At 35.7% G+C, this 15,221-nt stretch overlaps 1 long non-coding RNA gene across 1 annotated transcript in view; it reads left to right on the top strand.

Moving 5' to 3' along the window:
• LOC135782653 (uncharacterized) overlaps positions 1-15,221 on the top strand; it is a 237,809-nt gene that overhangs the window by 184,624 nt on the left and 37,964 nt on the right. The window lies entirely within an intron of this gene.

Here is a 15,221-nt window from a genome sequence, read left to right as displayed (position 1 = left end):
TTTTCTATTTTTTTTTAAATGTAGCTTAAATAATTTGATTGCGACCACTTACCTTAAAAAAAAAGGGTAAATTGAACGTGTTATTTTTTTCAATGTATGATACTTCAACATCTAACACTAGTTAGCAAGGTGTTATGTAACTGGGTGTATTTTATAAATGTTTTGCTTTTTAAGGTGATAATACACATATATGACTTTAATATGGGATGCCCAATTACCATTAAAATGCAAATAAATAAAATTAAGGTAAATAACAGATGAATTACATAATTAATTACATAAATACAGTATATAGCATAGGTGTCATTTACACTGGGGATGCTGGGGACATGTCCCCACCACTTTTTGAAATGGCTGATTTTGTCCCCACCACTTTTTGAAAGCATTTGGTTAAAATGTTCTGAAAAATCAAACAATACCTGTTCGACTTACACTGCTAAAATGACTTTCTTACTTAGTATTTTTGTCTTGTTTTCAAACAAAAATATATACAATTTAAGTGAATTTTTGATTAAAACAAGCAAAAATATCTGCCAATGGGGTGAGAAAAAAATCTAAAAATAAGATTTCTTTTTTCTTAAACACTTAATCACCCCATTGGGAGAAATTCTTAGAATTTTTGTGTTGTTTTCAGTAAAAATATCTAAAAATTCTTAAATTAAGATGATTTTTCTTGATGAGAAAAAAATCAAGTTTTTAGACCAAAAATATCAAATTTAAGTGATTTTGTGAATAAAACAAGCAAAAAAATTCTGCATGGGGTAAGCATTTTTTTCTTGATATTTTCTTGAATTTAGTGTTTAAGAAAAATATTCAAGATTTTTTTGCTTTCCCCATTGGCAGGTTGTTTTGCTTGTTTTATGCACAAAATCACTTACATTTGGTATTTTTGGTCTAAAAACTTGATTTTTTTCTCATCAAGAAAAATCATCTTAATTTAAGAATTGTTATATATTTTTACTGAAAACAACACAAAAATACTAAGAACATTTTTCTTGAAAGTCATTTTTTGCAGTATACTACTTGTTTTGTGGTCCAGGGTCACATATGTTGCGTCGTGTGCTTATAGTGTGTTTTCTTTTACATATGTAATGAATTTCATTGTAATCATTGACTTAACGTGCTGCTGTTTTCTACAGTATGGTGCTTTGGCACTGTTTGGTTGAGCTGGTGTTGCAGGGACTGTTATATATGCAGTTGACATTGTTGAGGGTTTTATTCTGAGTATTTTTGTGTTGTTGACCAGCCTGCACATTTTTGATGCGCCGTTATTCAACATTTCTTAAAACATTCTGCTGTAATGTTTTTTTATCTGATCTTTTGTCCCCACCACTTTTCAACACAAACTGACGCCCCTGATACTATTTCTGTGTTCATGGAAGAAAAATTATGACAAGTCTTTGAAGCAAAAAGTGTGTCAAAATAGCACTAACTGAAAAAATACAGTTAGCCAATGCTGGCATTTTTTGGGTTTGCAGCGCCGCGCCGTTCTAAATCAACTGAACACATTGTTTTCTATGAGTATACGCACACCGTCGCCGCCAGGTAGCGCCGGTCCGCGCCGCCCAGCTGTGACTCAGGAAGTTGCTAAAATCCGTGTCGCGCCACACAGCGCCACTCACATAGTTTAAAGGAACAGTATGTAGGATTGTGGCCAAAACTGGTATTGCAATAACAAAACTTGTGGCTAAAACTGGTACTGCAATCACACAGCTGGTGGCCAATATACCAAACGACAACATAAACATCAGTTGAGGGCTGCAACTCCACTTTTTAAATGACAATATCCTGGCCGGACAGCTGTTGTGAGTGATATAAGTATATGAAATGAAAATGATTTCTTAATGTCTAGTGACATTTCAGAGCCATTTAATGAGTAATTGATATAAATTTCTTACATACTGTTCCTTTAACATTACATAACATCATATTTGTCCCACATCATTAATGATTAACATTGGCTGCTAACGTATATTTTACATTTTGAAGTAGACGCTATCTGACGAAGCTCGCGCTATTTAATGTGCACTTCCGGTTTTCAATACCTCCGAGTTCTCCTAGGTGCGACGCGGCGCTGAGCTGCGCGGCCGGTGTGCGATCCCCTTTACAGTCCCCGCAACACCAGGTCAACCGAACAGGGCCAAAGCACCATACTGTAGATAACAGCAGCACATTAAGTCAATGATTACAATGAAATTCATTATATATGTTACAGAAAACACACTATAAGCACACAGCACAACATATGTGACCCTGGACCACAAAACAAGTCGTACACTGCAAAAATTATTTTCAAGAAAAAATGTTCTTAGTATTTTTGTCTTTAGCATTAGGATGCTTTTTCTTGATGACCAAAATGACCTAAGAAAATAAGTCTAGTTCTTAGACCAAAAATATAAAATTTAAGTGATTTTGTGCATAAAACAAGCAAAAAAATCTGCCAATGGGGTTTTTTTTGGTTTGTTTTTAAAGTTACGTGTAAATACTACGTATTAACAGTGAGACCAGGCTAGAACATTGTGGGGGAATCTTGTTGAGCTTACATTTTACTTTCATCTCCCCTGAATTTCTGTTCTGTGCTGAAGTGTCAAGTAGGAATATGTGAAGACATTCCTAGTACTAGGACATACTAGTTCATGAAAGACCCCAATTCCCAGAAGTGCTTGAACCCCCGAACCGAGTGACAACATTGAAAGACAGTTTTGTTTGTTATTCCAGACCCTCCTCACTGCCCAAAGAAATGTGGCACTGGGGTCCAGTCGGTTCTCCCTCTTGTAGTCATCTTTGAAATGCTGCCACAAACATACAATGTGGGCATTGCTACGAAAAAGCTAAGAAAAAGAGGGAATGAGGTACTAGATTAGCACTGTCTGTATGGCTGCTGGGCGCCTGCCTGCACAGAGCAATCCGTGGCTTGGCTCTGGTTTAAACACAGCTGCCAGTTTACTGTAATTGCAATGTTAAGATACGTAAACAGCAACTTTTATTTTGCATTTGCCGGTTTTCTCTCTTTTCTCACGGCCTCCTTTCATACGTTTGAATTGGAGTACATTGTAAAGAAAAATTAATCAAAAAGGGACAAGCCCAGCAGTTGGGTTGAAATTAATCCGAAAATTTGATCCAAAAATGGGTTAACTTAAAACGAACCAGCATTGTGGCATGAAACAACCCAGCCTGGGTTAAATTACAATCCGGCAGGCTGGGCTCATCCCTTTTTGACTCAGTGCTGGGTTGAAAATAAACCAGAATTTAGGCCCATAAGTATGAAATGTAGCATGTAAAGTATTTTTTTACTGTTTAGGTGTTTGTTGGCTTTATTTATACTGTTGCCATTGTCACTGTCAGTTATTTGTTATTTAGAGGATTTTCACCATAATTAAGGTTTTGTGTTTAGTGTTGAGGTCTAAATGCAGTGTTGCTTGCATTTAATAAATAGTTTGAACAGTTTTGCTCTCTTTTAAGTGGAGTAAGTGAAGAGCTCAGATCAGGGGCGTAGGCAGAAATTGTATTTTGGGCGGGCCGGAGCAAAAGTGAGTGGGCCTATAGTTTATCAGAATAAAATTACTTAATAATTAAACCTTAGAGTGGAAAAAAAAGAATAGACAAACTGCAAAAACAGTGACATCTTTACTTTCAATAGTCATTTATAAAACACTGTCTAAACATGTTCAACCAACAGAGCTCAATAAAGGCTGGACAAACCAGGCTTATTCAGGCTAGTCAGCAGTGCAAAAACAGTTCACCTGAAATAAAGTAGGCTAAAAATAAATTGAAATAACGAAAACTCTCAGCAGAGCACGGTTTGAAATAAATAACAACACACTGCCTAAGTTATGTTAAATCAACCATATACAGTGCAATCAGCCTGTAGGTTTAATCTATAAGGCTGGCATACATCTATACACAACACACCACTTAGTTAAATCACTTCACGAGCAAAAAATAAGGAAATTAGTTAAACAGCATGCCTACCTTTGTTGTTTTCATTCTACAAAACAAGACGCAAACGCCTGGGTTTGATGTTGAAAACAGAAATGATCTCATTATAGTCCAAAGAGTCACAAAGTTCTTTTTCAAAAAACAAAAGGTTGTTGAGGCGGGTAGTAACTCATGGATGCAAATTGGGTTGTGAAGGTAGTTCATCAATTGCAGTTAGATCGGCGGGTAACCTGTGTCAGACTGACCGGGAGAGATCTGCCGCCAGGGAGCAAGCGGTAGCCGGCGCCACCAGCGCCTGACTAGCCTTCTTGTGGGTTAATGAGTCTGAAGAACTGGGCTCGGTAGATGGAGGCAGTGGCGTATCTTCTTCACCAACTCTTGCTTTTTTAAATAACACATTAAAGAAACTTTAGCCATTATTGTGGCAATGTTAATATTAGCTAAAAAAGCGGTTAGCAAAGTTAGCTGGCAGACTGCCAGAGCCCGCCGGCCGCCGCCCCCTACAGAGTCTATCTTTCAGAACTCCTAGCAACCAAGCAACCAATTACGTTTCGGAGGCTTCCTACAACTTGCTTCAACAATTCCATTTTATTTAGAAAGCAAATTAAACACACACCAGTCAATAATAAAGCCGGTTTATAGTAATATATTTTCTTAAATACATTTGAATAATAAAAATAAACTAAAAATGCATTTTGGTTAAACTTGCCTGGGCGGGCCAGGGAGTTATGTGGGCGGGCCAGTGCCGCCCTGGCCCATTACTGGCTACGCCCCTGGCTCAGATGCAAAAGCTGCTTTACTTCACCTCCGTCAAACCTGAGCTAATGATATAAGTTACTGAATGATATTAGATACTGAATGCTCTCGGCATGTATTATATGTTCATCAGATACTTTCACTTTAAATCTGCTTAATCCCAGCCTCAGGCCATTCAGACATACTGGTTTGTTGGCTAAATCTAATTACTTTTCAGACAATAATTGGATAAACGACAGCACTTCCGTCAGAATATGAACAGTGTTTTTGAATAGAAAGGACAGTGAAAAGTGACTGGAGACATATTTTAAAGTTTTTTAAATATTGACAGTCCCATTTGTAAAACACCAATGAAATACTACATTTGTGAAAATTAGGCATTGTAATTATTGACTAATAACCTTTTCATTAAAGTGAAATTACTGAACCTGAACATAAGAGCCTGATAAATATGCTAATTGAATCTGAGCTCTTTATGTATTTTAATAAAGTAATGGAGTTAAATAAAGACTTTTGTTGCCTAGTTATTTTAATAAGGTTCAAATGATTTTGTAGTGAATTAAGTACTTTGACCAAAATGTTTAGTTTTTTTTTACAGCATAACTGGAACATGAATTTTCTTATTTACAATATTTAGTTCTTGTGCCATTTTAAGCATGAAATCATTCATTCTGCTGGCAAGTTTAAAACAGATTTGCTGATATTTGTTAAAATGTGTAGCCTACTATTTTCCTCCTGATGGTGCCATTTTCTCAGGTTTAGCTTTATTTCTGCTTCTGCCATATAAGCACTGCACACCAACTGAATAAATGATGTAGCTAAATTGTGTTAGTATTTCAAAGTATAGTTTGAATGGGAGTACTAAGAAATATATGTGTGTGTGTGCCTGGTATACTTATCACGTTGTGGGGACAAATTGTCCTCACAAAGCCCTATTCGGACGGGATTAATTTTACAGGGGGACCTCTGAGAAAATCGAGCTTTCTCAGAGGTCCTCTGTGTTTTTAATACTATCCGAATCGGCCATGTCTGTGTTTTTCTCTGATGACCTCCGTAAGAATTCCAGAGCAATTTATCTACTGTTTTTCGCCAAACTCAGAGATCCTCTGAGAAATTGAATCCCGTCTGGATGCAAATGTCTGTGTTTGCCCAGAAGATCTTTTGAAAACGCGTTTCATTTTGTGTTTTGGCCAACGTGATCTGCCGTAAGGTCGTACTAATGCGTGTATATTGTAGTCCCATTGATTCAGATATGGATGTTTTTTCCCATTCGGCAAAATAAAATAATTAAATCAAGACGAGCTGAATATCAAACACTGTTAAGACTGGCCACTGTAATATCATTAACGTTATAAGGTAAGAAACTCCGTTCAAAGTTGTTAAACTGCAATGTTAATTAATAAAGATATTAAATTGTTATTAATCATTATTTCTTCATTTCTTTGTGTTTATTATAAGCAGACAGTTATATAAAACACGTAGGCTAACGTTACTTTAGTAGAATTTGTATATTTTATTTTGATTTGTTAAAATTAAATGAATAAATAACATGTTCTGTCATAATTTTACATTTAAAGCAAAATATTAAACATTACAAACACGCGTATCCAGAGCATGTGCACTTCTGCAACGTCCAAATGCATGAAACAGACACTCCCATCTCTGGAATAGCCTGCATCATTTTAATCCCGTCCGAATCGGTACATAAAATCACAGACGTCCTGGGGGACACGTTGAAACTCAAATGTTGTTTGGAAAACTAATCCCGTCCGAATAGTGCTAAAGATAGGAATACCAATAAATTTGTGACCTTGTGGGGACATTTTGAGGTCCCCATGAGAAAACAAGCTTATAAACATGGGTGAGGCTAGCCCCTTTTTAGAAAAAAAAAGGGCTCAGCACCCCTAAAACTTGGAGTAAGAAATGTTCTAAAATTTTTGTTTGTCTTTGACCAGGTTAAATAATGTCCAAAACATACTCCGTAGTTTGTGGTTTAAAATGTATATGTTAAGGATGAAAATGAAAACCTCCCCGCTTAGCAAATGGTGTCATCCTCTTCTTCTACTTCTCTGTACCTGCATCGCTTAGCCTGACCGTCATCCAGCGTGAAAAACACGGAGAGTGAGAATCCGTTATGTAGTGTTGTGATGCAACTTTTTTTGTTCAAATCTAACAAAATGTTTATCTTATGTTTATAATGAGCGAGTACATCACGAATCAATCTTTCAAGCAGTGTTTTTGTCTTGTTAAATCACCATGTTACACCTATAATCAGTAGTTTTTTTCGGACTATTTTAGTCTGGCGGATCGCTGCAGCTTTGAAGACAAACAACATATCACTGTATACCACCAGAACCGGTAAGTTATGTGTGAAATAACTAACTGTGACATTTTAAATGAATTTTTATTCATTCCTAGATTTATATCTGTTATTTTTCAGTTGTGTCTGACTATCAAACTAGACAATAAATATATATATATTTTAAATAAATTTATATTTTTATTTTCACAAGTTTTGTTTTAAACATATAGTAAAGGTAATGGTTCAATTAAAGGACTGTTAAAAGAAAAGCTGTTAACAAACTATGAATAAACCTACCATATGTTGTAGGCATAAAAAATATAAATTAGTAGATCTGTCATTTTGACAAAGGCTTGAAACGATACACTGTATATCCACATAAAACCATACCCACACTGCTGCTGTAACCCACCTTTTGTCCTGAGACTTTAATATGGCATAAATGGCAAAAAAGGGCTAGCTCACCATTAATCAGAAAGAAAAAGGTTGGCAAAAAAAATGCATCTCAAAACTCATCAGATTGATGCTTTAAAATATGTCATTTCAAAAAAAAAATTACGGGGGACCATGCCCCCAGACCCCCCTAGAGGGGTAATATCCTTCTCATATTTTTCACCCCTGAAAAGAAAGAAGGAAAGAAGACAGAAAGAAAGAATGAAAGAAAGAAAGAAAGAAAGAAAGAAAGAAGTAAAGAAAGGTAAAAAGAATGTACATAAGCACTTATATATAAATATACTTAGGTACATTTCAAGTATATGTAAGGGATAATGTAGAGGCAGCCGGTAGTTATTGGGAAATAAGCCCCGACAGTGTGATCAGGACCCGACGCGAAGCGGAGGGTCTTGTATCACACTGAAGGGGCTTATTTCCCGATAACTACCGGCTGCCTCTACATTATCCCGCTTATTACACGGCTACTTGTCACATAAGAAAAAAACCGGACATGAATATGGATTTGAAACATTTTATTGGCATATTTGTTTAAAATTAACATTTTTGTCCTTCCGCGAAACTTTGCACAGATGCATAAAATGATCGTAATACCTTATTAAGATCCTCTGCTTCATACTTGTCTGTCTCCATTTTTTCTCTTTTAGCCATTCATTGAGAATTTTAATGCCCATTCTGTATTTTTTGTGTGTTGGCTTCGTAGCTGTCATGCTCTATTTTGTCAAGTTCAGTCTCAGTAAGCTGTCTGTGTCTTGTCGTGGTTGTCCAGTGTTTGTCACAAGATGGCGCCAAACAGTAATCTTTATTGATCTTTATTGGCGCGGAGCGATTTTACTCGTTCAAGTAGTACCGGCTATGCGTTATTACTTTGGAGCGGTTATTATTTGAAAAGAATGAACCTGCAAATGTCTCAACTGACCAATCAGAATCAAGCATTCCAAAGAGCCGTGTAATAAAGTATGTTTAACTATCCTTTATGAAGTAAGTATACTAAAATAAATGTAGTACTACAGTGTATACTTCTAAGTGCCCCGTTTTAATACCGCTTGGAAGTAAATTGGCCCACTTTTGAGTTTAGTATAGGTAAACTTTAAGTGTTACATTAGTAAACTATGAGATATATGGATAGTTGACTAGTTCAATATTTATAGCTCTTTTTTTAGTTCATGCAATTGCAATTAGAAGTATACTAGTAAATAGTTAGTAGTTTTAATACTGCCAGTGCACATTAAAGTATACTTAACAAGTACACTCCAAGTGAAATTATAGATAGTTTACTAGTTATATACTTGGAGTACATTTTTTTTAGTATAGGAAAGTACACTGTTCGTTTTGCTTTTTTTATATTGAAATGTATATATAATGTCAGAAGTAAACAACAAGTGAACCTATGGATATATGGGTAGTGTACCAGTTGGGAGGTATAGCTTGTCTGTTAAGAAAATGTTAGCATTGTGGAAATGTGTTTACTGACTGCATATTGTGTAAAAACGACATGAAATGTGTGAATGGTATGGCCCCAAAAGATCGATGCTGTGCTAATTGTGTTTAGAGTTTTGAAAATGTCACAACTGGTTGGACAAACGCTTGTTAGCGACTGAAAAAACTGTAACTTAACATCATACTTAAAAATGTATTTATATATTTTTTTGGTAATAATTTATATCCTTGAAAAATACGTTTAAATGTACTTATGGTTAGGGATGGCTGCTGAATCAGAATCATTACTTTGAGTAACTTCATATTTGTGTTGACCCTACTCAGAAAATACTAGGAAACTGATTGCTATAAAATTTCAAAGGAAAACTAATGAAATAAGTAAAGACAAAAAAATCACATCCAAATAAATGTTTGTAACTGATAGATACAGTAGCACTTCTCGTTTCCTGAGATAATTCATCCACCTCACAATCAGGATGCTGATTAAATAGCATGATTATTGCACAGGTGTGCCTTAGGTTGGCCACAATAAAAGGCCACTCTAAAAGGAGCAGTTTTATCAAACAGCACAATGCCACAGATGTCAAGTTTTTGAGGGAGCGTGCAATGGGCATGCTGACTGCAGGAATGTCCACCAGAGCTGTTGCCCGTGAATTCAATGTCATTTCTCTACCGTAAGCCATCTCCAAAGGCTTTTCAGAGAAAATACCTGTGTGAACGGTCGCTAAGTTTACATAGATAAGGCATGTAAGTATTTTACAGAACACCATATTTCCCAATGTATTAAAGTTGGTTTTGGATAAGTGAAGTTTTTTATTATGACCAGTACAGTATATATATGTCTTGTTTAATGCATTCAGTGACTTTATTAAACACAAACAGGCTGTGAAAGTTGTGTACGTCTGATGTAGTTTTGATGTTTTATGAGATACAGTTGTATATTCAATTGTATAAACACAATACTTACCGTACTGCAACTGCTTTCCCAGTTGTTTAAAAAAATAAATACTAATTAAACTGTAAATAAAGAAAAAGAAAACATTACCAACATATTCTATAGTATCTGGATCAATACTGCTGTAATGATAAACACAATTCTTTGCATGACCGTGCATGTTATTGTTATTGGTTGAGCCTGGTCGAGTTCGAAAAAAAAAGCGGCTGCCATCAAAATAATTTATCAAACTATTATATTTTATGTGGTGTTGGGTTTTTCCCATAAAAGTTATCAAAGTCAATTACTTCCATACATAAAATGCAGTGTAATCACTGGCAATCAATGTAATTTTGCTTTGCCGTTTAACATAGCAACTTTATATTTAATACTTATTTTCAGAAAAAACTGCAATCACTTGGTATTGAAAAAGATTTATGGTTACAATGAATGTGTACCCCAGGATACCTCTCTTAAAGAACATGCAGCTTTTGTTACACATACAGCCTCAAAATATATATATTTTTTAACATATGCACAATATTTTTTGCGCAATATATGCACAATACCTTAGAGAATACTTACATGCAAATATCTTGATTTATTGGTTAGTTTACTGTGCAAAGTACAGGAAAACCCCTTGCCACAGCAAAAAAAGGAACGACCCTTTTACTGTGCAAAAGAAAAACAATAACTGGTTATAAGGTCAATACTTAATGACTTCTTATTATTTATATATAGCAAAATGTAATGGATTTGACGCAAAAGTATCAATAGTAACTGTTGACCATTTGGCTACAATTATCTAATTTTTGTGTTCTCTTTCAAGGCTTATGCTTCAAAAGTCAAATAAGCACATGATTATTGTCTCAAAATGTTCATTACCACTCTAAAAACAAACTAAAAGTGGCTTTTAATCATAGGGGAACAATTTAAAGTGCCATATAGCACCTATTAAGTACATGTGTAGAACCATATTGTGCTATATAGAACCATATCTGATGCTAAATCACACCCGTATGGTTCTTGCTTTAAAGGTGCTATATAGCACTAAAAATGGTTCCCCTATGATTACGAGCTTTAAGTGCTATTTAGCACTAATTTTTTATATCTTAAGTGAACAAAAAGTTTAGGGAAATACGGGCCATTGTTTTAGGGTTAAATTATTAATATAAAACAGTATCTAAAGCATGTGTTGCATTTATTTGTGCCATTTTTATATATTTTTATTTCTGCTGTATATTCATTTTTTATTTTGTTAGAATCTAATTTATATATCCTTATTTTAACAAAAATATTCAAAATTTCCCTCTCACCAAATATGAATTGTCCTTCTCACATGTGCTGGAACAAATTGTTTAAGTGACTTGCAGTAACAAATTACCTGTGCTTTTATTTTGCACTGGCTTGGGTTGACATTTTCCAATTAATTTAATTAGAATCAGGTATTGATTTACAAAGCTAGAAACAACTTCTAGACGACAAATCCACTCCAGTCTTGTGGGCTACTTCAGTCCATCATGCAGAATTACTCTCTGAGTCTGAGGCAGATGAGAATTCTACAACTCTATGGGCATGGAGGTATCCATCACCCCCGGTGGGCTACTAACCTCCTGATTTATACCTCAGAGCGAGACAGGGTGGTCCGGCCAACCTCAGCTGCCCCATCACAACCTTCCCCCATTATTTACAGTCCGAGGCTTATGTCTGCTTCCTTCTGTATCTGATGTGTGATCACCATCCATCCCTTTCTATAAAGAGAATTTTGTTCCCAACTGCATATAAACCATTCATTTGAGGTGCTTTCATCTCTTTTAGTCTTTTTACCGATTAGTGAATAAATTGTAATAGAGTATAATACTAATAGTTAGCTTGTCCGGAACTAGTTAGCTTGTCAGGAACCAACCACACATGCATCCATTATACTGTACAGTTGCATTACATGTGAGCGGCCCTACGATAATAGGATTTTGTTTTTCCTGTCATTTTCTTGAACCTGAGGACACTGAGACTTACAGACCCAGTTCCTGCAGTAAAGCTCATCCCATCACTGATCTACTGGTCTCCCATCATCGTGATGCCTACTGTAGCCGATATCTGCCCAGCGACCACCAACTGCTTTTCTTTAATTTCTACATTTTTCAATTCTTATTACATTTTATAATATAGTATTTAATATATAGCATATTTTCTATAAAATAAGCTATGTCTGTCTCTCTCTCTAGGTTTTTATACTTTTTCCCACAGGGTTTTTCTCAATTAATGTAATTGTTTTTATTAATGTAAAGCTGCTTTGGAAAAATTAAACGATTGTGAAAAGCTCTATATAAATAAAATTGAATTGAATAATATTAAGGGTTAGGGTTAAAGTATACTAATAGAGCAGACTTGGCCTAACTTTTGGCTGTTTACGGTTGCCAAGAAATATAACAGTATGTTTACATGCACAAACGTTTGTCAATCTGTCTGAATTTAATCTGCTTGCATGTTACGACAATACAGTTTATGTGTACCTTACACATTGCAATCAGATTAAAATGTTTATTTACAAGTACATTCTATATAATCTGATCCAACGGTCTGCGCAAGCGCACAGACAGGGTTGCCAGATTTGCATATTAAAATCAGCCCAGTGGACATTCAAAACTAGCCCAAAAGCATCCTGAAGACTATTTAGAACCCAAATACCAATAATTAATCAACAAAATCCTTCAATCTTATACCTGCAAAAAAATTCAACTCGCAGAAACTGTTTAAAAGTAGCCCAAATCTGAACTGCACCAAAAATGACCTGAATACCTGGAGACACCTGACCTAAACTTTTTTTTTTTAAATAAAACATTTCAAAGGGATATTACATATTATTTTCAATAAATGTCGGCCAGTATCCCCCATTAAAATCGTATTGCAGACTGATCACAAGGTTTTGACATCAAAGTACAGCAAGAGCAACTTGAGAGCATACACAGCAGTCTAATCTCACATTATCTGTGCCTGCTGTTTGGTCTGTGCATCATCACATTAAGTCCAACACACTCTGTGATTGGTGGTCTGTGAAATAGGAGAGACTCGTGGGGATCACCAGTCTAGTCTATGGGAAACACTATTGATAGCTAGCATCATCCAAAAGTACAGGAGGATGGAATTTGTTTTTAAGTCATTTGAAAATAATTGTATTCTGTTTTGTAGTCACTAGAATAGATTTTTTTTAGAAGCATTATTACTAGTTTAAAAATCATTCAATGGCTAGGACCTAAATACATTCCAGACATGAATACAAAGAGATTACTCAGATCATTAGGTTTAAGTCAGTTAGAAATACAAAGGGTTCACTCAAGACAAGATGAGTCAGAATTTAGCTATTATGCCAAGCGTAGAAAAAACAAGCTTCCAGAAGAGATCAAATATGCTCCAACAAAGGACACTTTTAAATCTATGTATATTAAAACATATTGTTTAAATCTGCATTTACTGAGTAAGCACTGTGCTGCTTTATACTGCACTTTTATCCCAGACATTTATTTTTGTTTTATTCATTGTAAACACATTTTTACATGAAATGAAATGCATTCCTTTTAATTGGTATTTTAAATTCTTATTTATCTTTGTTTCGTTATTGTGATCTTTTATTGTGATTTTAATTTTTTTCTCTTAAATTTTTTGCCTGAGGGACATCTCATTCTGGATGAAGGATCACCATCTCTAGCTGAACCTTGCAAAGATGGAGCTGCTTGTCATATCGTCTCACCCTAAGATTCATCACAACCTTTCCATTCAGCTGGGCTCTTCGACCATTACACCTTCCAGGACAGCCAGAAACCTGGGAGTGGTCATTGATAATCAGCTTAGCTTCTTGGAGCATGTTGCCAGCAATGCTCTTGTCTTGTCCAGACTGGACAATTGCAATGGCCAGACTCCCAGCATGCACAACCAAACCCCCTACAGATGATTCAGAATGCAGCGGCAAGAGTGGTCTTCAATGAACCAAAAAGGGGTGTCACATTGGAAAAAGTGTCTGCTATATGACTAAATGTAAAATGTAAATGTAATTCCTATAGCCATTTACTTTAATACTACATATACTTTAATCTAGTGAAGGTGATGTTGGCATGTATGTGAGATGGCAGTAGGTAATCTGTCTCTCTAAACTTACTGTCTGTCTAACAAAACCTCTCAGTGCACCCATCTGGCAGCTTTAGAGAGGAATGGCACATCTCAAAGTCTCAATGGCAAAGTCTCTAATGTATTACTGAACAAAATCAAAGTGGGCTGCCATCTCCTTTCTCAGTTTGACTAGTTGGTGAGAACAAGCAGATGGTATCCTGGCACATGTGTGGGTCTAATTTAAGAACCTGGTAATCTTGATTCTTTAAACAGAATTTTTTGGCAGGGGTCAGTTGATGACTTTTCATGCAGATTGATGGAATGTTGATGTCTTATCTTAAAACAGTGCTTTTTATATGCTGCATGCTTAATTGAGATGTTTTGATTAAAAGAACTTGGCTTCTGGATATTGGTGAATGCTGAAAATTCTGATTGGTTTTGGACAGTATTCAGGAAAAAACCTGAAAGGATTGGGCCGGAGCATGTTCTCCACCACATACAACACTGCCAACATTCCTACCGGATAATCAATATCTGTTCCTTCTTTTGGCATGCTGGTATTCCTTATGGTTTGGCCAGACAGAGACTGTAGAAACTGAAATCAACAACGACAAAAATACTCCAGATTGATCATTCTGATTGTTTTAGCAACATTCTAACATTCATATCTGCCAAGGCCATGTTAAAACTTGACTGATTCATTTCCAAAGCTTTATGGGCCTATCATTAGATCGATAACTTTTATTAAAATAGCTTTAAGAAAATAGTAAGAAAACCTCATTTCCAGGCGTGATGGATGGGTTTTAACATTTGTGACCCGTCACGGAAACCAGGGACTCAAGTCGGCAGCACAAGTTTCGAGAAATTGAGAAACAAAGTTTTTTTTTCGAAATTTGTGATTTTCGTTTTATTGCATAATCTGTTAGTTGAGATCACGAAGAAGCCTCTCCATGTTTGAGATAGCAGTTTTTGTATATTTAAAAGGGTACATTTTGCGGTTAAAATAGGCTTGTTTTTCCGGAGATTCTAGCGTGCAGCGGGGGGCGTCATTGTCTGTGTGTATATTTACATACTGTATAAGCTTGTGTTTTCGCCTCCGCCCCCAAAGGGAACAGCGTGACTACTAAATAAGGATAGTTCGCCCAAAAATGAAAATAATGTAAGTAATGACTCACCCTTATGTCGTTCTAAACTCGGAAGACCTCCGTTCATCTTCGGAACACAGTTTAAGATGTTTTATCGTTAGATTTAGTCCGAGAGCTTTCCCCTTCATTGAAAATCTATGTATGGTTTCCA

This window comes from Paramisgurnus dabryanus, chromosome 15 (genome assembly GCF_030506205.2).
Source record: "Paramisgurnus dabryanus chromosome 15, PD_genome_1.1, whole genome shotgun sequence".
Lineage (NCBI taxonomy): Eukaryota > Metazoa > Chordata > Actinopteri > Cypriniformes > Cobitidae > Paramisgurnus > Paramisgurnus dabryanus.
The sequence above is the reverse complement of the archived record's forward strand: the minus strand, read 5'-3'. Positions and strand labels throughout refer to the sequence as shown.